Source organism: Arachis ipaensis, chromosome B8 (genome assembly GCF_059453495.1).
Source record: "Arachis ipaensis isolate K30076 ecotype BB chromosome B8, ASM5945349v1, whole genome shotgun sequence".
NCBI classification, from domain to species: domain Eukaryota; kingdom Viridiplantae; phylum Streptophyta; class Magnoliopsida; order Fabales; family Fabaceae; genus Arachis; species Arachis ipaensis.
Genome location: NC_142443.1, coordinates 62,094,586 through 62,119,649, shown reverse-complemented (window position 1 = coordinate 62,119,649; position 25,064 = coordinate 62,094,586). Strand labels below are relative to the sequence as shown.

At 37.6% G+C, this 25,064-nt stretch overlaps 1 pseudogene; it reads right to left on the bottom strand.

Annotated features, from left to right (window-relative positions):
* Positions 1 to 1,753: 1,753 nt before the first annotated feature.
* On the bottom strand, positions 1,754 to 4,024 carry LOC107611111 (uncharacterized; annotated as a pseudogene).
* Between the last annotated feature and the right edge of the window lie 21,040 nt (positions 4,025 to 25,064).

The following is a 25,064-nucleotide window of genomic DNA, read 5'->3' as shown; positions in this document are numbered from 1 at the left end:
GGAGGGTAGCTCTCCAATGGCCTTGAAGTTGGCTATGTCTGCAAACCATGGAACCTCTTGAAGCATCATCAATTGCTCATCTAGGAAGCTCTCATTTACACCAGGGTTGTGAGCTTCAATGTCCATATGTGGGATCTTTGATAGGTGGTCTGCCACTTTATTTTCTGCTCTAGTTCTGTCCTTGATTTCAATATTGAACTCCTGGAGTAATATGATCCATCTAATCTATCTAGGCTTGGATTCTTGTTTGGTTAACAAGTATTTAAGTACTGCATGGTCAGTAAACACAACTACTTTAGAACCAATAACGTAAGACCTGAATTTGTCAAAAGCAAAGACTATAGCAAGGAGTTCTTTTTCTGTGGTGGTGTAGTTCCTTTGGGTTTCATTAAGAACTTTGATGGCATAATATATGACATGCACTAGCTTGTCTCTCCTTTGACCTAATACGGCACCAATGGCAAAATCTGATGCATCACACATCAATTCAAAAGGCAATTTCTAGCTTGTTGGTGCTATAATAGGTGCAGAAGAGAGCTTACTTTTAAGCTCCTCAAAGGCTTGCATGCATTCTCTATCAAATATGAAGGGTATATTAAAGACAAGCAAGTTACTTAATGGTTTAGTAAGTTTTGAGAAGTCTCTAATGAACCTTCTATAGAAGCCAGCATGTCCTAGGATGCTCCTAACTGCTTTAACATTACAAGGTGGGGGTAATTTTTCAATCACTTCCACCTTAGCTCTATCTAGCTCTATGCCTTTCTTAGAGATTTTGTGGCCAAGGACTACCCCTTCGGTAACCATAAAATGACACTTTTCCCAGTTCAAAACCAGGTTAGTCTCTTGGCATCTCTTGAGCACCAAGACAAGATGGTGTAAGCAATTAGAGAAGGAGTCACCAAACACTGAGAAACTATCCATGAAAACCTCAATAAATTTCTCAATCATATTAGAAAAAATGGACAGCATGCACCTTTAGAATGTAGCAGGTGCATTGCACAAACCAAAAGGCATAGGTCTATATGCAAAAACACCATAAGGGCAAGTGAAAGATGTCTTTTCTTGGTCCTTAGGATCCACTACCAAGGTTGTCAAACTCGCGAGTCTAGGTAAACTCGTGGAGCTGACCTAGACTCGACTCGTAGACTCGTACGAGTTTACCTGTTATACATTTTTTATAAAAAAATATATATATCATGTATAATATATATATTTACTCAGATATAGACATTCAAACCTAACAATTTCAATATCAAAACACATAATAAATTAACATAATACTACAATTACAAGTTACAATAACAACAAGTACTTTGGTTCACACATTTAAATCCTTCACAAGTATCTATCTAGTTCAACATAAAACACACAATTACACAATCAAAGGTTCATAAGACACAACCAAAACACAAAAGAAAACAACAAAGCAACAATTAAATTTCTAAATTCTAATAAACTCTAAAACTCAAATCCTCCAATATCTTCATCTTCCATGGCATCAACATCATCATCTTCATCATCTTCATCAGAAACATCATTTCTTTCAGGCTCAGGTTCAACACGGCCAACAAAATCATCATCATCATTCACATGTTCATCTTCTTCCTCTATTAAATTTTGTTGTGGATCCCCAATAAACTCATTCTCACCTCCCTCACCCATGTTGAATTCATTACTATTCATATCTGGAATAGCAAATTCATTACTATTTGGATAATCATTAGTATTGTCATTCGTTGGCAAGTGAGAATGCTCAAACACTTTCAGCAATATTTTTATTAACATCCTCAGTTATCCACTCATCATCAGAATGCACTGCATCAAATCCAAGTTCTGGAGTTTTTCTAATTTGCTTGCCCTTTAACTTCAAATTATACATCACATACACTAAATCATTCATTTTCTTTTGATGCAACCAATTTCTTCTCTTTGTAAGAACCTACAAACATATAGTGCGAATAGTTAATAAATATACAAAAATTAAAATTAAAATAAATAATGAATAGTTCTAAGGAAGTAAGGATTAAGGAATCACCATTTCAAATACACTCCAATTACGCTCACAACCAGATGAACTACAAGTTAAGCTTAGAACTCGGATAGCAAACTTCTTTAGTTCTGGACAACTATCTCCATAGAAGTCCCACCACTCAGCAGGTAGCATGGTCTTCCTACTACTCTTTGCAGTTTCATTACCAAAGAGGCCTCTAGCATAATGAAAGTCAGAAAGCTGTAGACCAACCTTTTTCCTTTCTTCCTGGTTAGGAACCAGTTTTTTCAAACAACTATATAGACCAATCTTAATGTCAGCATCATCAACCATGAAATTTGGTTCATAGTGATAATGAGGATTAAGATAATACGCAGCTGCATGCAATGGTCTATGCAATTAACTTTCCCACCTTCCATCAATAATTTCCCATATAGGTTCATAACTAAAAATAACAATGCAAATGAATAAAAATAAGAAAATTAAATAAATAACTGAATATAACAAAAAAACATGGTAACATGATACATTGATAATTAAATATTAAAGCTTTCAATTAGTCAAGACTCAAGATTACCTCTTTTTAACACAATCGAAGTTAGTCTTGATTGTTTCTTTGGCATTTCTCATGCCTTCAAAGATGAAACCCATGGCTGGTTTTTCATCTGAATCAACCAAGCAAAGGACTGTAATGAGAGGAGCAGCAGCCTTGAGGCATATGACAATATTCTTCCATAGCCTACTATCCAAGGCCATATTTTGGACTCTTATTCCTTCAGGCGTTGATGCAACCTTAGTTGTCTTCCAATCAGCAGAAGTAAACATAGTCATCAACGGTCCTTTATTATCATGAAGACAAGTGAGAGTCAAATAGGCAGTGGCAAATCTTGTGGCACCTGGCCGAACCAAGTCCTTTCCCTTTGTAAAATTCCTCAACATGCTAATATGCATACTCCAGGAGTAGATAAAAGTGGTGATTTTTCTTCCCTTTTTTATGGTTGTTTCATGCACCTTTAGCTTCTTTTCAAAATCCTCCAATATCAAATCTATGCAGTGTGCAGCACATGGTGTCCAGTACAAAATTTTTCTAGTCTCCATCATTCTTTCTCCAGCAGCCTTATAATTAGTAGCATTATCTGTAACAATTTGGACTACATTCCCTTCACCAACAAATTCTACGGTATCTTCTAGCATTTTGAAAACTTTATCCGTTGTTTTTGAGATGTCAGAAGTGTCCAATGAATAAAGGAAAAATGTTCCTTTAGGGCTGTTCACCAAGAAATTACAAATACTATGCCTTTTTTTATCAGTCCATCCATCCGACATGATTGAACAACCAGTTCTCTTCCACTCTGCCTTAAATTCGGTAAGCATTTCATCAACATTGTTCACTGCTTTTCTTAATTGGGTTTCTCTTAACTCATGGTAAGAAGGGGGTTTGTAGCCAATTCCATATCTCCCAACCATCTCACAAAACTTTAAAAACTCGGGATTCTTAATAACATTGAAAGGAATAGCACTTGTATAGAAAAATATGGCACATTGTTGATCACATTGTTCTTTTAGATCCTTCTTCATCATTTGATTTATTATTGATTGAACTTGAGCCCCTTTTCCTTTTGTGACAAAGTTGTGAATATCTTTCCCCTTTTGTTGAGAATTGCCCTTCTCCTTTTCTGTTTGTTCAGGATAATCCTCATCATCACCGAATCTTCTCTTCTTCAATGATGCTTCTTTAGCCTCCACACAGACTTTCAACATCACAGCCTTAACTTCTTCAGGTACTGAAGCACAAGGCTCTGAATCCTCTTTAGTACCGGCAAGATGATGCTTGAATCTATAAATCCCTCCACTTATAGTCTTTGAGCAATAATTACACTTCACTTTTTTACCATTGCCTTGAACATCAATCCCATGTTTCCATCCTATATCACTTCTATTTCCAGTTGCATTTTTCCTCCTAGAAACAGCAGGTGTATGTCTAAGATTACTAGGAAGCGAAGACCCTGTCCCTGAACCAACATTTTCAGACATTTTGTATTTTTATCCCTAAAAATCAACAACCCAAATAACAAATTCAGATTTAGATTATCCACTAACTAAATTTAGATTAAGATTATCCACTAATTAAATTCATAACTAACACTAGTTTCAGCTACACTTATAACAATAATGTTCAAAGGATGAAAAATTTTCAGCATCAGAAGACTTAATCATCACTCCAATACTCACCTTATCACACAACAGATACATTTTCATTTAAACAAGCGCTGATTAAGAGAATAAGGAGGAGAGCACATTGCAAAATGCAAATTACAATTAAAAACTTAGCCAAATTCTGAGATTGTTGATATGTGAATTACACTAGCTAAACTAACACAGTAACACTAACAATTCAGACTTCAAAGTTTCATTCAGATATTTTAGAGTGTCAATTCAGACTTCAAAGTTTCAATTCAGACTTCAGAGTTTCAATTCAGATATTTTAGAGTTTCAATTCAGACTTCAGAATTTCAATTCAGACTTCAGAGTTTCAGTAAACTAAACATAACTACATAAGTACATAACTGAAGTAGAAAACAAAAGAAAAAATATATAATGATAGCATTTGAATATATATGATGTTTTCTCTTCTGAATCTAATCATAAGCACTATCCACACATTTTAACCATGAAGCATGAAGCATGAAGCACAGAAGCAGGCAAGCAGCATCAGTTTACTAACTTATTGACGCAACAGCAGTTTAATTTCTTTTTTTCAACATATCAAATGTAGATCACTAGATCAGGGCCTTAATAAAATTTTAGAATTGAATAATTGATACCAAAATTGTTAGCATTTGAATTAGTTTAACAAAATTACCTTGGAGATCGGCAGAATTGAAGCAGATCAGCAGTGAAGCAGTAAAGCAGAACACAGATGGGAGGGGAGGGGAGGCAAACACAGTGAAGCAGAACACGGAGGAGTGCGACGGTCAACGAGGGCAGAACAGGAGCGGTGAACCTTCAGTGCGTGGTGGTGGGCTCTGGCGCTCTGCGACTCTGCATGATGGTGGGCTCTGGCGCTCTGCAACTCTGCGTGGTGGTGAGCTCTGGCACTGTGCGACTCTGCGCGGTGGTGGGCTCTGCGAGACTATGACTCTGTGTGGCCTCTGCATGGGGGTCCTTCACTGCGTGGTGGTGATCTAGTGGGCTCTGCGACTCTGCGTGGGGTGAGCGGTGGGGGATGAGGGATGAGGCGAGGGGAAGCGACAAGGCGAGGTGGGTGGCGTCTGGTCTCTGCGTGGCGACGCAGACAACGGCACCGGTAGATGGTGGCGATTAGAAGAAGAGAGTGAGGAGTGAGGCCGGCCGTGAGGGAGTGAGGGTTTCGAATTAGGGTAACACAACCAGGTTTGGGTTAGCTGTAGGTTTTTTTTGGGCCAAAATGATGCCGTTTTGGCGAAAATGGGCAACGAATTTAAACTCGCTGACTCGCTAGCAAACTCGCAAGTTTGAGCGAGTTTATCCGAGTCTAGCCGAGTCAACCCGAGTCTACCCAGAAACGAGTTTGTTTCCAAGTCAACTCGATTCCACTACCTAAACTCGTAAACTCATACGAGTTTACGAGTTAACTCGCGAGTTTTTTTTATTTCATTATGATAGAGGCCTCTTTGGTAATGAAACTGCAAAGAGTAGTAGGAAGACCATGCTACCTGCTGAGTGGTGGGACTTCTATGGAGATAGTTGTCCAGAACTAAAGAAGTTTGCTATTCGAGTTCTAAGCTTAACTTGTAGTTCATCTGGTTGTGAGCGTAATTGGAGTGCATTTGAAATGGTGATTCCTTAATCCTTACTTCCTTAGAACTATTCATTATTTATTTTAATTTTAATTTTTGTATATTTATTAACTATTGGCACTATATGTTTGTAGGTTCATACAAAGAGAAGAAATTGGTTACATCAAAAGAAAATGAATGATTTAGTGTATGTGATGTATAATTTGAAGTTAAAGGGCAAGCAAATTAGAAAAACTCCAGAACTTGAATTTGATGCAGTGCATTCTGATGATGAGTGGATAACTGAGGATGTTAATGAAAATATTGCTGAAAGTGTTGAGCATTCTCACTTGCCAACGAATGAAAATACTAATGATGATCCATATAGTAATGAATTTGCTATTCCAGATATGAATAGTAATGAATTCAATATGGGTGAGGGAGGTGAGAATGAGTTTATTAGGGATCCACAACAAAATTTAATAGAGGAAGAAGATGAACATGTGAATGATGATGATGATTTTGTTGGCCGTGTTGAACCTGAGCCTTAAAGAAATGATGTTTCTGATGAAGATGATGAAGATGATGATGTTGATGCCATAGAAGATGAAGATATTGGAGGATTTGAGTTTTAGAGTTTATTAGAATTTAGAAATTTAATTGTTGCTTTGTTGTTTTCTTTTGTGTTTTGGTTGTGTCTTATGAACCTTTGATTGTGTAATTGTGTGTTTTATGTTGAACTAGATAGATACTTGTGAAGGATTTAAATGTGTGAACCAAAGTACTTGTTGTTGTTGTAACTTGTAATTGTAGTATTATGTTAATTTATTATGTGTTTTGATGTTGAAATTGTTAGGTTTGAATGTCTATATCTGAGTAAATATATATATTATACATGATATATATATAATTTTTTATAAAAAATGTATAACAGGTAAACTCGTACGAGTCTACGAGTCGAGTCTAGGTCAGCTCCACGAGTTTACCCAAACTCGCGAGTTTGACAACCTTGGTATATACAATGAGTCATTGAAAATTCAAGTGCTGGAAGAAATAAAGAAAACTGAAGAAATGAAATAAAATTGACTAAAAAAATAAAGAAAATGCTTAATCTAAGTACCTATCAACTTAATCATTGTCAATTCAGCATCAATCCCCAGCAACGGTGCCATAAACTTGATGAGTTGGAAATTACTGTACGATTCTAATAACTCCTTCGGCAAGTATACCGAACTATCGCCAAGTAAAAACTCACAGAGAGTGAGGTCGATCCCATGAGGATTGATTGATTGAACAACTTTAGTTAGCAGGGTAACTTAGTTAAGCTAATCAACAATAAGTGTTGAGTGCAGAAATTTAAATGACAGAATTTTAAATGACTTAAAGATAAAGAAAGTAGTAGAGTGCTGAATTGTAAAGAGCATAAAGATAAATTGCAGAAGTGTAAATGACATAAATGTAACTGACTAAATTGTAAGAGGGAATGGGGTGATTAACAGAAATTAAACAAAGCTATAAAGAATAGGGAAGATAAGAATGGGGAAAATTCATTGGGGTTAGAAAATGTTGCATTCTCTGGATTAATTTCAGATCATCTCTTCTTCAATCATGCAACTCATTGACCTCTTGGCAATCATGATTGATTGAATCCCAATTCCTTGGTAATTCAATCTCTCAAATCTTGATAATCAGCTAATTCCTTGGTCTAATTGCTCATGAAGAGAGCTAATTCCTTGGTCTAATTCCTCATAGATCCAAGTAATGGGTAGATCTAGCGTCACATTATCTAAACCCAAAACCCAGATCTACTATATGTGAGAAGGGATTTCAAGCCTGATCTTATGTTTCCTCTTCCAAGTTTCCCATAAAACCCAAGTTGCATTCAATCTCTTTTCCAAAATAATTGAATGCTAAGCATGAAGAACGAAATTCCTTCTATCAAATCAAAGAGGGATGAAAAGAAGAAGATATTCACTAGCATTAATCCATCAAGTACAACAGAGCTCCTTCCCCCAATGAGAGGGAGTTTAGCTACTCATAGCTTAGAGAAAGTACAAAAGATAGAAGAAGATGAAAGTAAAAGTAAAGTGAAGTAAAAGTTCTAAGCCCCCCTTTCAGTACTCTTCAAGGGGTATTTATACTACTTTTATTACTAGAAATGAGAAATTACAAAAAGAAAAGAAATTACAATTAAAACAAAAAGGAATCATATCTCATTGGTGGCATGTGAGTGGCGTGTGAGTGGCGTGCCACGCCTAAGGTCCCAAGTGACACGCCCATGCTGAGATTTTGACTTGGCGTGCCACGCCCAGGCAGCCCCTGGACATGCCCATGATGAGGGTTGGGCTGGCATGCCACGCCCAAGTCTGGCGTGCCACGCCCTCGATGATGTCTTCAATCTTCTTTTCTGGAAAGTTGGCCTGGCATGCCATGCCCAGGTCTGGCGTGCCACGCCTTTGTTGGTGCAACAACCCTTCCTTTCTGGTCAAGTGAACTGGTATGCCACGCCCAAGACTAGCGTGCCATGCCCATAGTGCAAACAGAGTTGGCGTGCCACGCCCAAAATACCAAGTGGCATGCCAATAGTGATGCTCTCTTCCTTCTCCTCTGTACCAATGAACTGGTGTGCCACGCCTATGTGTGGCGTGCCACACCCATAGTGAACTCTCCTTTCCTCTTTTCTGGACAACTGAACTAGCGTGCCACGCACTGGCGTGCAACGCCCTTGTTAACGTGACAAAGCTTCTTCTCTGGCCAATCGAACTGGAGTGCCACGCCTTAGACCTTGTGTGCCATGCCCATGATGAGAGCAGAGTTGGCGTGCCACGCCCAAAATCTAGCGTGCCACACCCAGAAGGTTGCACCATCCTTTCTTCTCTGGAGTTGAGACTTGGCGTGCCATGCCCAGACCTTGGCGTGCCACGCCCCTTTTGTGAGCTGAATGTTCCGCTCTGGAAGTTGATACTGGCATGCCACGCACAGCAGTAGCATGCCACACCCTTAGTGAAACTAGGAGAGCCTTCTTCTGGAAATTAGACTTGGCATGCCACGCCTAGCTCTGGCATGCCACGCCCACTGTAAGTCTTCAAAAATTCCTCTCTGGACAATATGCCTGGCGTGCCACGCCCAGTAGTGGCCTACCACGCCCATTATAACACTCCAAGAACTTTTCGCTGGAAAACATAGTTGGTGTGCCACGCCCATAGTAAATCTTCAAAGACTCTCCTCTGGAAAAGATAACTGGCGTGCCACACCTGGCCTTGGCGTGGCACGCCCATAGTGAACTCCAAGGATTCTCCTCTGGGAAACATAACTGGCGTGCCACGCCTATAGTAAAGCTTGGACGGCTCTCTTCTGGAAAAAATAGCTGGCGTGCCATGCCCATAGTGGGACTTGGACATCCTTCTCTGGAGAACATAAATGGCGTGCCATGCCCACTCTAAGACCTTGGCATTTGCTTGAAGTGGCACGCCCACACAAGCGCTCAGTCACCCTTTGCTTGTTTTCTTTCTCTTTTGTTTTTCTTTTCACCTGAAATGCATGCAAGAACTCATTTCAAAGCAATGTTCTATAAATTCATGATATAGCTCTTATCAATGCATTAAATGAATGAGAATTCATCACTTCTGTGGCCCGTTTTGATGAGAGAAAGAGGTAGATGATTCAAGTCATCAACTTATTTCAAGTTTCTCAACTACAAGTTCTACCCCTTTAAAAAAAATCAAAGACAATAAATGGCGAGGGAAAAGTCTAAGGCTAAACCAACTACAGAAAATACAGATACATATTTACATATAGCTCTGATGTTCGGTCGCGGCTACATATCAAGAAATAAGTTGCAAATAATTGCTCTTTAACTTTAAAATAATTTCCTTTTGAATTTCTTAAAACTTACTTTAAAGACTTTAGTTAGTTCTCTTCAAATTATCTTTACTTTAAACAAATCCCAGTTATGTCACTCAGTTTTTTTAGTACAGTAATCAGTTCTCGGCTATCTTAATTCTTGACGCATATAGGAACCATCAAGCACAAGCACATACGCAATACATACACACAAAAAATTCACACATAAATCAAATATAAGGAATTCACAAATAACATAGCACAGCACACAACAACACTCAAGTAGTTCACGCAATGCATATGATAAATGCCTTTCCTATGCAGGCCATAAGCTCTTGCATCGATTGTTTACCCGCAATCCGACGTTACTCAGGGCGAACCCCAAATATGGTCTCTTTACCGTGTCAATTAGGCACAATTATCATCATGGGCGAACCCATGTCAATTAGGATATCTTGGCATCACGGTAAGAAACAGGCTATCAATTAGGCAAACATTCCCACATTAGTAATCTTAGGCTATCAGTTAGGTGGGCACTTTCGTATTGGCAATTTGGCACAAGGCCCCTTTGATAGAGGGAGAATTTATGCCAATTCGGAAGACTAGATAAAGTAATTCCGTTGTGAGTATAGTCCAAACAGGTAATGGATCCTCTCAATCAAAATTCAATTCAAGATAATGTCACAATTCAAAACACAATTATAACCAAGAGTACTTAGATTCCCGAATCGTTCTCCCTAGAAACTAGTGACAACAAGTGCATAAAATTGGTTGTGATGATCAAAAGGGTTTCTAATGATAAGGAAGCAATAAAGAAATAAAAGAACAAGACAAAATTGCAATTAATAAAGTAATAAAAGAAGAAAGAACTATTTATGTAATATGGACAAGTAAAACTATAAAGTGATTGATAAGTAGTTCAAAACATAAATGAAACCTTGACTTGGGATGAGTTATGGAATCCCTTCTTTGCCATAACCACAACTATGATAATTATGATAGATTAATCTCACTAAGTCAACCCTTAACATCGAAGGATAACTTAAGTGAGCATAATTGTTATTAATCCACAATTCCTAGCTAACTTACTAATTACCTTAGTAAAAAACTAGCGTTAGTGGAAACAATAACAACTAACAACCCAAGAATTATCACTAAATGTTGGACATTATGACTCTAGTAATCCATAAACTTATTTTCCCCAAGCCAAGGGGTGGAAATTACCCCATAATCAAAATTGGCATTTCATCGAACACATAGTGGGCATAAACATAAAACATGGCAAAATTGGTAAATTAATGAAAGCTATGAACCATAAATGATCAAAATCAATAAAGATAACTCAAACAAACATATAAAAGCTATCAAACATCAAATTAAACAACTAGGAATCCAAAATTGCAAGACTATGTAAATTGACAAAGGAAATTGAAATAGATGAAAATGTAGAACAAGTAATGTAATTGAAAGAGAAATTAAAGAGATACTTACAATGCAATTGCTAGAATCCAAAATCAAACTTGAAGATAAAATGCTACAAACCCTAATTAAACCTAAGAGAGAATTTCCTAATCTACACTACTCCTACTCCTACTATGTGTTTTTCCTAATCTAAGATGGCTCCCTTGTTATGTGTTACATTTCCCTTCATATAGCCTCTCAAACCAGCCTCCAAGCCTTCAGAAATGGGCCAAAAGAGCCCCAAATTGTGAGTACACGTGTATTTTTAATGAAGGCATGCACTGGGACCTGTGCGGACGCACAGACGTGTGCGTTCGCACACTTCGCTGAATTCTCACTTGTGCGTATGCACACAGGACTGTGCGCACGCACACTCCGCGATGCTCTGGGTTCGCTTCGCTTGGGTTCTTGTGCGAACACACGGGTAGTTGTGCGCACGCACGCATGCGGATTCCTTTTGTGCGTACGCACGCATCCTTGTGCGCATGCACACATGGCTGAGCTCTTCTCCTTTGTTTTCTTCATGCTTTCTCCTTTTTTGCATGCTTTCTTTCACTTCTACTAAACCATTCTTGTCTCTAAGACCTAAAATCACTCAACAAACATATCACGGCATCGAATGGAATAAAAATGGGATTAAATTGCTTAATTTAAGCACAAAAATGCATGTTTTCACATTTAGGTTCAATCTAGAGAGAGAAAACACAAAAGTATGCTATCTTGGTGAATAAGTGTGAGTTTATATAATGAAATCCATCCAATTCAAGCTAAAATATATCGTCAATTAGCAACCTTAGGCTATCAGTCAGGCGGATATTCTCGCATTAGCAACCTTAGGCTATCAGTCAGGCGGACACTTTCGCATTAGCAATTTGGCACAAAAGCCCATTCAAACATAAAATATCCAATTATGCTTTCATTCCTAGTTTCTCATTCCTTTTCTTTTTGTCATGCCTCCACATCACCAAATAATCAATATCAATCATACCTCTGCATCACCACGTAATTAATCATACCTCCGCATCACCACATATTCAATCATACCTCCACATCACCACATAATCTCTCACACTTCTGCATCACCAAAAGATACACTTTCCATCATTCCACAATCTTAGCCTCAAAATGTTTAGTTTATAAGTATCCAAATTTCTTTAAACATTTAATCAAAATAAAATTCATTTTCTTAATAAACCGAAGTCAAATCATAACTTAAATCGAAAATCTTTTCTCAATGGATTAAACTTAAAACATAATACTTTTGTTGATAAATCGAAAATCGAATATTATGATTCTTAAATCAAATTTTCTTTAAAACAACACTTTAAGCAAAGCCTCGGAGCTTTATAAAAATTTCTGTAGCATTTCTTCTAAAATTCGGGCTTTGCCACCCTTCAAGGGTCCCAATCAAATCATTTCTCAAACATTCCGAATATCAAATCTTTTTCATTAATCAAACCATTTCTAAATATCAATTTCAAAATAATCAAATCGTTTCCTTTAAAGGTGGGCTCTTTCTAATTCAATAAAATTAGCCCCATTTCAAATCTTTTGCTATTGAAACTAAAGAAAATTCACTTCTTCTTTTAAACTTTACAAAACCTTTCGACCATATTTGTTTAACATGTAATACTAACCAAAATCACCTTTACGGCTTCCTCACTTTCATAATTTCTCAATTCATATGTCATTTGATCAAAGCATAAACATAACATATTTTCAACCACAATTCAAGCAATCAAGAAATCAAACACACTCTTCAAACTCAATCATTTTTAACAGTCATAACTCTAATTCAAGCTTATCTTTCGATCGGTCCAAACAATCACAATTTATTTGCAATTACTCAATAAGCTTTTTGGCATCCTTAAATTAAAAACTATTAATTTTAAAATAAAACCCCTATCTCCACTTGAAATCAAAACAACAGAAATTTTAGAGAAATTTTTTGACTGAACCACTGGAAAAGAAAATGTCAAAAATTGTCTGTACCTCCTAGAACTCCAATTGGCCGAACTCAAGGGGAAGGGGAGCTACGTCACCGTCAGCTTCCACCGAACAAAAGTGACGCCAACGTGTAGAGGAGGAAGATACGAACACTTTTATCATATTAGATTTTTTATTAGAATTACGGATCTCAAGAAATCGAAGCCGAAAGTTCTTTAGGTTCCATAGTTTCTTACGTTTCCTTTCTCTCTCGATTCTTCTCTTTTCTTTTTTTTCTATCTAAGAGTGATTCGGTCAAGAGGAAGAGAGAATGTGTTTTGTGATAATCATGATTAGGTGTTTATATATATAAAGGAAACGTGGCATGTTTTAAATATATGTATATAGATGCATAAGTCCATTTTCTTTTCTTTTGTTCTTTAGAGGCTTCGGTCGTCATAATAATAATAATAATAATAATAATAATAATAATAATAATAATAATAATAATAAAAGGTTTAATTACTCTATTGGTCCCTATAGTTTTGCGAAATTTTCAATTAGGTCCTTATATTTTTTTTCCTTTTAATTGGGTTCCTACACCAATTTTTTTTCAATTAAGTCCCTCTTGGTAGTAATTGGCTTAATTGTATAGGGACCTAACTAAAAAAAATTGGTGCAGGGACTCAAATAAAAAGAAAAAAAAGTGTAGGGACTCAATTAAAAAAAATTGGTACAAAGACTAAATTAAAAGGAAAAAAAGTATAGGGACCTAATTAAAAATTTCGTAAAACTATAGGGACCAAAAGAGTAATTAAACCTAATAATAATAATAATAATAATAATAATAATAATAATAATAATAATAATAATAATAATAATAATAATAATAACAACATTAGTAATAATAATAATAATAATAATAATAATAATAATAATAATAATAATAATAATAATAATAATAATTATAATAATCAATTTAAACTTTGCCTATTAAAATAGTTTCTAATAGAGAATTCAAACTAATAGAATAAGACATAATTAAATTAAACTTCAATAATCATAAAATTCTATTTAATTATTTTTATTGAAAATGATTTTTTTTAAATAAATAATTATTTAATTTTCAAAAATCTGGGATGTTATATTAATCATGAGAGACTTTTGTAAGATTCACCTTTCAAAAATTCGTTGTTAGACTTTGATTATAGGGCTATTAAAGGGTGTAGTTATTAAACTTTAAGTGTCGCCTAAAGTCACTCTCTTGTAATCCTGTTATAAGACATAGGCCAATCACCTCAGGAACTCGTGTATCTACTTCAAGCAAAGATTTATTGAAAGTTTTAAATGTTCTCGAATTGTGTCATCTTGTCGTTGTTTAATCCCCAAGAGAAATATTGGATATTTAGCCTGAGTTCTCCTTGTGGTAAAGTGTGCCAAAAAATTTGTAGAAACATCTAAAAACTGACAAATGGAGCCTGAAGGTAAGGAACTAAACCACTGCATCGCAGATCTGGATAGTGTGACTAAAAATGCCTTTTATCAACTTTCATGTTCAATACCTTCTAGATTCATTCTAGCCTCGAATGCCATGACATGTTCCTGGGGATCAATAGTTCCATCATACTTCATGTCAGTAGGCTTATTGAAATTTTTTAGGAGCTGAATGCGTAAAGTCCTAGTTGCAAAAAGCATTTTGCCGATTACCACTAGATCTTTGTATCCTGGTCGTCTTTTTGAACCTCTGCTTCCCGATGAGTTCAACTTGTCCCTTCTTCAAGGGGATGAGTTAGAGATTGTCTTGGATCTCCTTGTAGCCTTTTTGTCACGTCCTCACTCTTCCCTAAAAGGTGTCTGTCCTCGCTTCCCTGCATGATGGGAAATTGGGTTCTCCCTCAACCTTGATTCAGCTTCTTGACTCCTTGCTTTTTGCATTTGTTGAGCACGAGACCTCCGAACTTCTTGCACTTACTTTTTCAAATGCTGAATTTTCCAATCCATGTCTTGCATCATTCTTGCATTAATTTCAGACTGAGTTTTTCTTACTCCTGGTCTGGCATGTTATCCCCCAGGATTACTGGGGGTTGAGCTTCTTGGTTCTCAGCATTACGGGCATCAACATTTTCTGGGAGTGAGAGTGCCCAACCCCTCGAATCCCAATTCTGTTGGGAGTCATTATACTCATACCAGGAGTAACTTCGGTTGGGTGAACACTTGGTTGCCTAGTGTCACATTGATTTTGATTTGGTTTATTATCTAGATTAGGTTTTTCTACCATATGCAACAGTAGAGTGTTGGGTGAATGTTCTAAATTGTTGTTATTCACCCTGGGGTCCCTATTTGCATCAATCATTCTTGTAGTTCTGTATCGACGAGTTCCCTATAGACAATGCCAATGTTCTGAAGGAGATGTACTCACCTTCTTGTGAACCAGGGATCTCACCAGTTGATTGCTAAACAGCGGAAATTTATACTTGTAAAGACACTCCAATGCCTAAATGAGTGTAGCTCAAAGTTATGTTAGAGATACCATGTTAGAAATCATACCATGTTTATTTATAGAATCATTCTTGCATAACGACTTCACACTTTTGAATATATCATTAAATGACTTTGATACGCCTTTGATTTGGCAGTTCATACGCTTTTCCCTCAATTTTTGAGATTACATTCAATATGAAATAATTCCTTATTAAAAGACAATCTTCGAAGTTTTTTATACCTTTAATGGTTTTATGGACTTTAGGCTCAGTACAGAACAACTTTTTAATTTGAATTTTGTGACAAATATTTTTAACAGAGAAATAAACTTTTAATCATAGAAATTTCCAAATGACACTTATATATTGCGAAAAGAATATTAGATCATCTAAAAAGACAGATAAATATTCTCTTTGTTGAAGTATAATTTGAGAGGGGCCATAATATTTAATTATAGAGAATCTTAACGAGTATACTAGAGACAAATCAGAGTCCCTTGTATTTCTAAAACTATCCAAATGTGTTGAAACACAGTCAGATATATCTTTTCTTCTTCTTTGAGTAAATCTGAACTCATTGTAGATCTTTAAAATTTTTCAAGAATATCAATTTTTTCTCGAAATTGATAATTTTTCTCTCAAATCTAGAGAGCCTATACTACTAACTCTAAAACACTCAAAAAGGGAGCTATTATGCCACATAGGTAATCGTTACACCACAAAAATGGAGAAATAAACCACTAAAGAGTTATAGAAATCTAAATCTGAAAAAGAATAGAGAATAAATAAAAATGCAAGCAAAAATAGAAGGATAGGGATGAAGAAAGGAAAGGAGATGGAAAAGAGAACGTGGGTAGAGAGAGAACAAAAGCGAAAAGGGAAGAAGAAAAAGAGAATGAGAAGGCACCAAATCGGAAAACAAAACCCAAAAAAGAAAAGAGAGAAAAAGAAAAAAGGGGAAGAAGGGAAGGAATGAGTGGTTGTGAAAGATGGAGTAGAAAAGGAGAGAGAAACAAGGTCACTACTACTTTGAACGGCGACAACAACCCTTCACTAGTGGTGACCGACGTTGAGAGCAAAAATGAGAGAAAAATTTTGAGACAGGGGGAAGAAAGAGATAGGGTTCACAACTTTGGTGATAATTTGATATAACCGTTAATACTGTGTTTTATATAATATTATAATTTGATTATGCATATTGATAAAATCCAAGGTTCTGAAAATCGGTTCAAATCGGCCAGTCAAACCGATCAAACCGTGAATCGATGGAAAATATGGTTCGGATAGAAGTTTAAACCGAAAATTTGAAAAATTGGCATTAGACTGTCGAACCAAACCAGAACCCAGCCGATTTTCTAAATTTTAGCAAAAATAGCATTGTATGGATTGAGGATTCTAACCATTATTCAACCTTAACTCCACAATGGTAAAGAAAATGTGCAACACCCACTCACTCTCATCACCCTCAACCTCGAGCTTCTCCTTCCTCTTATAAACCCTGCAAAATTAATAAATAATTAGTCAATAAATTATTATTATTCAAAGAAATTAGAAAAATCAATTTTTATAATTTAGAGGAGTAGAAATATTAAAATACAAATTTGACACTAATTTTAAAGATTTTGACCCAAAAACGGACCAACGGACTGAACCGGTCAGACCGGGCCTAAGGCCCAACCTATTAAACACTGTGAACAAGCTTCATCTTCTTCACACCTACAAAAAACGTTGAAGGAGACAGAGATTAGCATAAAATCCCTAACCCTCACCACCGTTAACTTCCATCATCCATAACTTTCAATCCGAAGCTCGATTGACGAGCCATCATCGGTCACGCATTCGTCTCAGAATTCTCTTCAATTCTATTTGAACAATGTGGTAAGAAATTTTCATTTCTCACCCAATTCATCTTCTCCTCAATTTTGAGATTTTTGAGTTTGGGTGTTGAAAAATTGAATTATTTTGATGGTTTAGGTGAACTATAGCAGCGGAAAATCACTGGATTTTGTCCAATTGATCCGTGGGTAAGGTAAAAAAGTTTTGAACCCTTGTGAATCATTGAGTTAGTGAACCCTATGATGATTATAGTGATATTGTGTGAATTAGATTGTGTTCTTGTTGATTTGGAGTTCAATTGGGTGGTTTGGAATGAAATCCAGGTGATTAAGCTTGAAAAATTGACATTTAGAAGCTTGGAGCTTGTGAAAGGAGAAGTTTTTGAGGTGTTTCGAGCTTAGAGAGGAATCAGCCAAGGTATGGTTTTGGTTCCTCGTAGTTAATATTTAACGTCACGTGAAAACTTAAGCTAGAAGACCATAAGATAGGAATGAACTGAATGAATTCTTGATGGATTGTATATATGGTATGTGATGTGTGATTCAATTTTGTAAACGCTTTGCTATTGGAGTTGGTTGGTTTTTGGAAACGATTTAATATTGGAATTGGTTTGATTTTGAAGTAATTTGATACTGGAAATGATTTGAATGATCGAGAGGTGTTTGATTTGGTGGTTGGGACCCTTGAGGGGTGGCAAAAGTCCGAGTTTTAGAAGAGATGCTGCCGAAGTTTTTATGAAAAATTAGAGGCTCTGTTTGAAGTTGTTATTTAGAAGGATTTGGGTTTAACAATTTTATAATTTGATTTTGAGTTTGATTTATTTAGAAAAGAATGAATTAAGTTTTGAGTATGAATTTTTGATGAATGATGATGACATTGAAACTAATTATTGATCCTTTGTTGCAAGATGTGACTGGGAACTTTAACTCCCCGGGTTCCCCCATGGGCATGCATATATATATATGGATTTTGAATATTATATTATTGAGCTCGGAGTTTGACTCCATGGAATATTATTGAGCTTGGAGTTTGACTCCATGGAATATTATATTTGAGCTCGGAGTTTGACTCCATGGAATATTATTTTGATCTTGGAGTTTGACTCTATGGAAATTATTTTTTAGCTTGGGGATGCACGCACAGAGAGACTGTCTAATGGTTAACTACCAGGACATGTCGGTGGTGCACGAAATTGTGATCCCTGGTAATGGCTCCAGAAACTTGGTACTCTAATATTAATTCATGATTTGTCACAACTTCGATACAACTAACCAGCAAGTGCACTGGGTCATCCAAGTAATAAAACCTTACGTGAGTAAGGGTTGATCCCACGGAGATTGTCGGCTTGAAGCAAGCTATGGTCACCTTGTAAATCTCAGTCAGGCGGATATCAAATGGTTATGGAGTTTTCGAGTAATAATAATAAATAAACAGAAAATAAAGATAGAAATACTTATATAATTCATTGGTGAGAATTTCAGATAAGTGTATAGAGATGCTTTCGTTCCTCTGAACCTCTGCTTTCCTGCTGTCTTCATCCAATCCTTCCTACTCCTTTCCATGGCAAGCTTTATATAGGGCATCACCGTTGTCAATGGCTACATCCCATAGTCTCTGTGAAAAAGGTCCAAATGCTCTGTCACGGCACGGCTAATCATCTGGAGGTTCTCGATCATACTGGAATAGGGTTCACCCTCCTTTTGCGTCTGTCACTACGCCCAACACTCGCGAGTTTGAAGTTCGTCACAGCCATCCCTTCCCAGATCCTACTCGGAATACCACAGATAAGGTTTAGACTTTCCGGATCTCAGGAATGGCCATCCATGGGTTCTAACTTATACCACGAAGATTCTAATATCTTGTACTCGGTCCTCTGTATTAGATATCTAAGAGATACTCATTCTAGCTTATTTGCATGTAGAACGGAAGTGTTTGTCAGGCACGCGTTAATAAGTGAGAATGATGATGAGCGTCACATAATCATCACATTCATCATGTTCTTGGGTGCGAATGGATATCTTAGAAGCGGAATATGTTGAATTGAATATAAAACAGTAGTACTTTGCATTAAATCATGAGGAACAGCAAAGCTCCACACCTTAATCTATGGAGTGCAGAAACTCTACCGTTGAAAGATACATAAGTGAAAGGTTCAGGCCTGGCCGAATGGCTAGCCCCCATGATCTAAGAACTAGACGTCCCAAGATGTCAAATACAATAGTAAAAAGTCATATTTATACTAAACTAGTTACTAGGGTTTACAGAAGTAAGTAATTGATGCATAAATCCACTCCCGGGGCTCACTTGGTGTGTGCTTGGGCTGAGCTTGAAGTTTACACATGCAGAGGCTTCTTTTGGAGTTGAACGCCAAGTTGTAACGTGTTTTTGGCGTTCAACTCTAGTTCGTGACGTGTTTTTGGCGTTTAACTCCAGACTGCAGCATAGAACTGGCGTTCAATGCCCTTTTGCGTCATCTAAACTCGGCCAAAGTATGGACTATTATATATTGCGGGAAAGCCCTGGATGTCTACTTTCCAACGCAATTGGAAGCGCGCCATTTTGAGTTCTGTAGCTCCAGAAAATCCACTTTGAGTGCAGGGAGGTCAGAATCCAACAGCATCAGCAGTCCTTCTTCAACCTCTGAATCTGATTTTTGCTCAAGTCCCTCAATTTCAGCCAGAAAATACCTGAAATCACAGAAACACACAAACTCATAGTAAAGTCCAGAAATGTGAATTTAACATAAAAACTAATAAAAACATCCCTAAAAGTAACTAGATCCTACTAAAAACATGCTAAAAACAATGCCAAAAAGCGTATAAATTATCCGCTCATCACAACACCAAACTTAAATTGTTGCTTGTCCCCAAGCAACTGAAAATCAAATAGGATAAAAAGAAAAGAATATACTATAAATTCCAAACTATAAATGAAACATAGCTCCAATCAGATGAGCGGGACTTGTAGCTTTTTGCCTCTTGAATAGTTTTGGCATCTCACTTTATCCATTGAGGTTCAGAATGATTGGCATCTATAGGAACTCAGAGTTCAGATAGTGTTAGTGATTCTCCTAGTTCAGTATGTTGATTCTTGAACACAGTTACTTTATGAGTCTTGGTCGTGGCCCTAAGCACTTTGTTTTCCAGTATTACCACCGGATACATAAATGCCACAGACACATAACTGGGTGAACCTTTTCAGATTGTGACTCAGCTTTGCTAAAGTCCCCAATTAGAGGTGTCCAGGGTTCTTAAGCACACTCTTCTTTTGCTTTGGACCTTGACTTTAACCGCTCAGTCTCAAGTTTTCACTTGACACCTTCACGCCACAAGCACATGGTTAGGGACAGCTTGGTTTAGCCGCTTAGGCCAGGATTTTATTCCTTTAGGCCCTCCTACCCACTGATGCTCAAAGCCTTGGGATCCTTTTTATTTACCCTTGCCTTTTGGTTTTAAGAGCTTTTGGCTTTTTCTGCTTGTTTTTTCTTTTCCTATTTATTTTTTTTTTCGCCATTTTTTTTCTGCAAGCTTTATATTCACTGTTTTTTCTTGCTTCAAGAATCATTTTCATGATTTTTCAGATTATCAAATAACATGTCTCCTTGTCATCATTCTTTCAAGAGCCAACATATTTAACATTCATAAACAACAACTTCAAAAGACATATGCACTGTTCAAGCATTCATTTAAAAAACAAAAAGTATTGTCACCACATCAATATAATTAAACCAAGTTCAGGAATAAATTTGAAACTCATGTACTTCTTGTTCTTTTGAATTAAAACATTTTTCATTTAAGAGAGGTGATGGATTCATATTCACTACTTTAAGGCAAAGTTACTAAATACTAATGATCATGTAATAAGACACTAACATAGATAAGCACTTAACATAAAAAAAACAAAAAACAGAAAATTTGAGAACAAGGAAAGAGTCCACCTTAGTGATGGTGGCGTTTTCTTCTTGAGGAACCAATGATGTCCTTGAGCTCTTCTATGTCTCTTCCTTGTCTTTGTTGCTCCTCCCTCATAGCTCTTTGATCTTCTCTAATTTCATGGAGGATGATTGAGTGCTCTTGATGTTCCACCCTTAGTTGTCCCATGTTGGAACTTAATTCTCCTAGGGAGGTGTTGATTTGCTCCCAAAAATTCTGTGGAGAAAAGTGCATCCCTTGAGGCATCTCAGGGATTTCTTGGTGATGATCTTCTTCATGCGTCTCTTGAGATCCATAAATAGGCTCTCTTGTTTGCTCCATCCTTTTCTTAGTGATGGGCTTGTCCTCATTAATGAGGATATCTCCCTCTATGTCAATCCCAGCCGAATTGCATAGATGGCAAATGAGGTGAGGAAAAGCTAACCTTGCCATAGTGGAGGACTTGTCAGCCACCTTGTAGAGTTCTTGAGGTATAATCTCATGAACTTCCACCTCTTCTCCAATCATGATGCTATGGATCATGATGGCCCGGTCTATAGTAACTTCAGACCGGTTGCTAGTGGGAATGATTGAGCGTTGAATGAACTCCAACCATCCTCTAGCTACAGGCTTAAGGTCCAATCTTCTTAGTTTAACCGGTTTGCCTTTTGAGTCAATCTTCCATTGAGCTCCTTCCACACATATGTCCATGAGGACTTGGTCCAACCTTTGATCAAAGTTGACCCTCCTTGTGTAGGGGCGTGCGTCCTCTTCCATCATTGGCAAGTTGAACGTCAACCTCACATTTTCCGGACTAAAATCTAAGTAATTCCCCCGAACCATAGTGAGATAATTCTTTGGGTTCGGGTTCTTACTTTGATCATGGTTCCTAGTGATCCATGCATTAGCATAGAACTCTTGAACCATTAGAATTCCGACTTGTTGGATGGGGTTTATTAGAACTTCCCAACCTCTTCAATGGATCTCATGTCGGATCTCCGGAAACTCATTTTTCTTGAGTTTGAAAGGGACCTCGGGGATCACCTTCTTCTTGGCCACAACATCATAGAAGTGGTCTTGATGGGCTTTGGAGATGAATCTTTCCATCTCCCATGACTCGGAGGTGGAAGCTTTTGTCTTCCCTTTCCCTTTTCTAGAGGATTCTCCGGTCTTAGGTGCCATCAATGGTAATGGAAAAACAAAAAGCTTTATGCTTTTACCACACCAAACTTAGAATATTGCTCGCCCTCGAGCAAGAGAAGAAAGAAAAGAAGAAGAAGAAGAAGAAATGGAAGAGAGGGAGAGAGGGTTGTGTCTCGGCCAAGAAGGGGATGAGAGGGTTTTGTTGTGTGAAAAATGAAGAAGAATGGAGTGGTTTATATAGTGGAGGGAGAGGGGTTAGGTTCGGCCATTTAGGGTGGGTTTGGGTGGGAAAGTGATTTTGAATTTTGAAGGTAGGTGGGGTTTATGAGGTAGGTTTATGGGGAAGAGTGGATGGATGTGAGTGGTGAAGGGGTAGTAGGGAAGAGAGCTTGATTTGATTGGTGAAGGATTTTGGGGAAAGGTGTTTATTGGGAAGAGAGGATGAACATTGAGAAGAGGGAAGAGTATGAGTGGAGGTAGGTGGGGATCCTGTGGGGTCCACAGATGCTGAGATGACTCTGTGGGGTCCACAGATCCTGAGGTGTCAAGGATTTACATCCCTGCACCAATTAGGCATGTAAAATGCCTTTGCATGTAATTCTGGCGTTTAAACGCCAAATTGATGCTTGTTCTGGGCATTCAGCGCCCAGATGCAGCATGTTTCTGGCGTTCAGCGCCAGCTTTCCTCAGTGTGCATTCCTGGCGGCTGAACGCCAGGATGCTGCTTGTTTTGGGCGTTCAACGTCAGATCCATGCTCTGTTCTGGCATTGAACGCCAGCCAGATGCTCCTTACTGGCGTTTAAACGCCAGTAAGCCCTTCCTCCAGGGTGCGATTTTTCTTCTGCTGTTTTTGATTCTGTTTTTGATTTTTCTATTTATTTTGTGACTCCACATGATCATGAATCTAATAAAAAATGAAAGAACAATAAAATAAAAATAAAATTAGATAAATAAAAAATTGGGTTGCCTCGTAACAAGCGCTTCTTTAATGTCAATAGCTTGACAGTGGGCTCTCATGGAGCCACACAGGTGATCAGGTCAATTTTATAGACTCCCAACACCAAACTTAGAGTTTGGATAGGGGAGTTTAACACCAAACTTAGAGTTTGGCTGAGGCCTCCCAACACCAAACTTAGAGTTTGACTATGGGGGCTTTAGTTGACTCTGTACTGAGAGAGGCTTACTGTGCCTCTTTTCCATGTCTACAGAGAGATGACCTTGAGTTTTAAACACAAGGGAGTCCTCATTCAATTGAAGGACTAGTTCACCTCTGTCAACATCAATCACAGCTCTTGCTGTGGCTAGGAAGGGTCTTCCAAGGATGATAAATTCATCCTCATCCTTCCCAGTATCTAGGATTATGAAATCAATAGGGACGTAAAGGCCTTCAACCTTTACTAACACGTCCTCTACCTATCCATAAGCCTCTTTTCTTGAATTGTCTGCCATCTCTAATGAGATTCTAGTAGCTTGCCCCTCAAAGATTCCTAGTTTCTCCATTACAGAGAGTGGCATGAGGTTTATTCCTGACCCAAGGTCACATAGAGCCTTCTCAAAGGTCATGGTGCCTATGGTACAAGGTATTAGGAACTTTCCAGGATCCTGTTTCTTCTGAGGCAATCTCAGTTGATCCAATGCATTTAGTTCATTGGTGAACAGGGGAGGTTCATCTCCCCAAGTCTCTTTACCAAATAAGTTGGCATTCAACTTCATGATTGCACCAAGGAACTTGGCAACTTGCTCTTTAGTAACATCTTCATTCTCTTCAGAAGAAGAATACTCATCAGAGCTCATGAAGGGTGTAAGGAGGTTTAATGGAATCTCTATGGTCTCTAGATGAGCCTCAAAGTCCTTTGGTTCCTCAAAGGGAAACTTCTTGTTGATCACTGGACGTCCCAGGAGGTCTTCCTCTTTGGGATTCACGTCCTTCCCTTCCTTCTTGGATTTGGCCATGATGGTTATATCAATAGCCTTGAACTCTCCTTTTGGATTTTCTTCTGTATTGCTTGGGAGAGCATTAGGAGGGGTTTTAGTGATCTTCTTACTCAGCTAGCCCACTTGTGCCTCCAAATTTCTAATGGAGGACCTTGTTTCATTCATGAAACTCAGAGTGGCCTTAGATAGATCAGAGACTAAGTTTGCTAAATTAGAGGTATTTTGTTCAGAGTTCTCTGTCTATTGCTGAGTGGATGATGGAAAAGGCTTGCTATTGTTAAACCTGTTTCTTCCACCATTATTAAAGCCTTGTTGAGGCTTTTGTTGATCCTTCCATGAGAGATTTGGGTGATTTCTCCATGAGGGATTACAGGTGTTTCCATATGGTTTACCCATGTAATTCACCTCTGCTATTGCAAGGTTCTCAGGATCATAAGCTTCTTCTTCAGAAGATGCCTCTTGAGTACTATTGGATGCAGCTTGCATTCTATTCAGACTCTGAGAAATCATATTGACTTGCTGAGTCAATATTTTATTCTGAGCCAATATGGCATTCAGAGTATGAATTTCAAGAACTCCCTTCTTCTGAGGCGTCCCATTACTCATAGGATTCGTCTCAGAAGTGTACATGAACTGGTTATTAGCAACCATGTCAATGAGTTCTTGAGCTTCTGCAGGCATTTTCTTTAGGTGAATGGATCCACCTACAGAAGTATCCAATGACATCTTAGCTAATTCAGACAGACCATCATAGAATATATCCAGGATGGTCCATTCTGA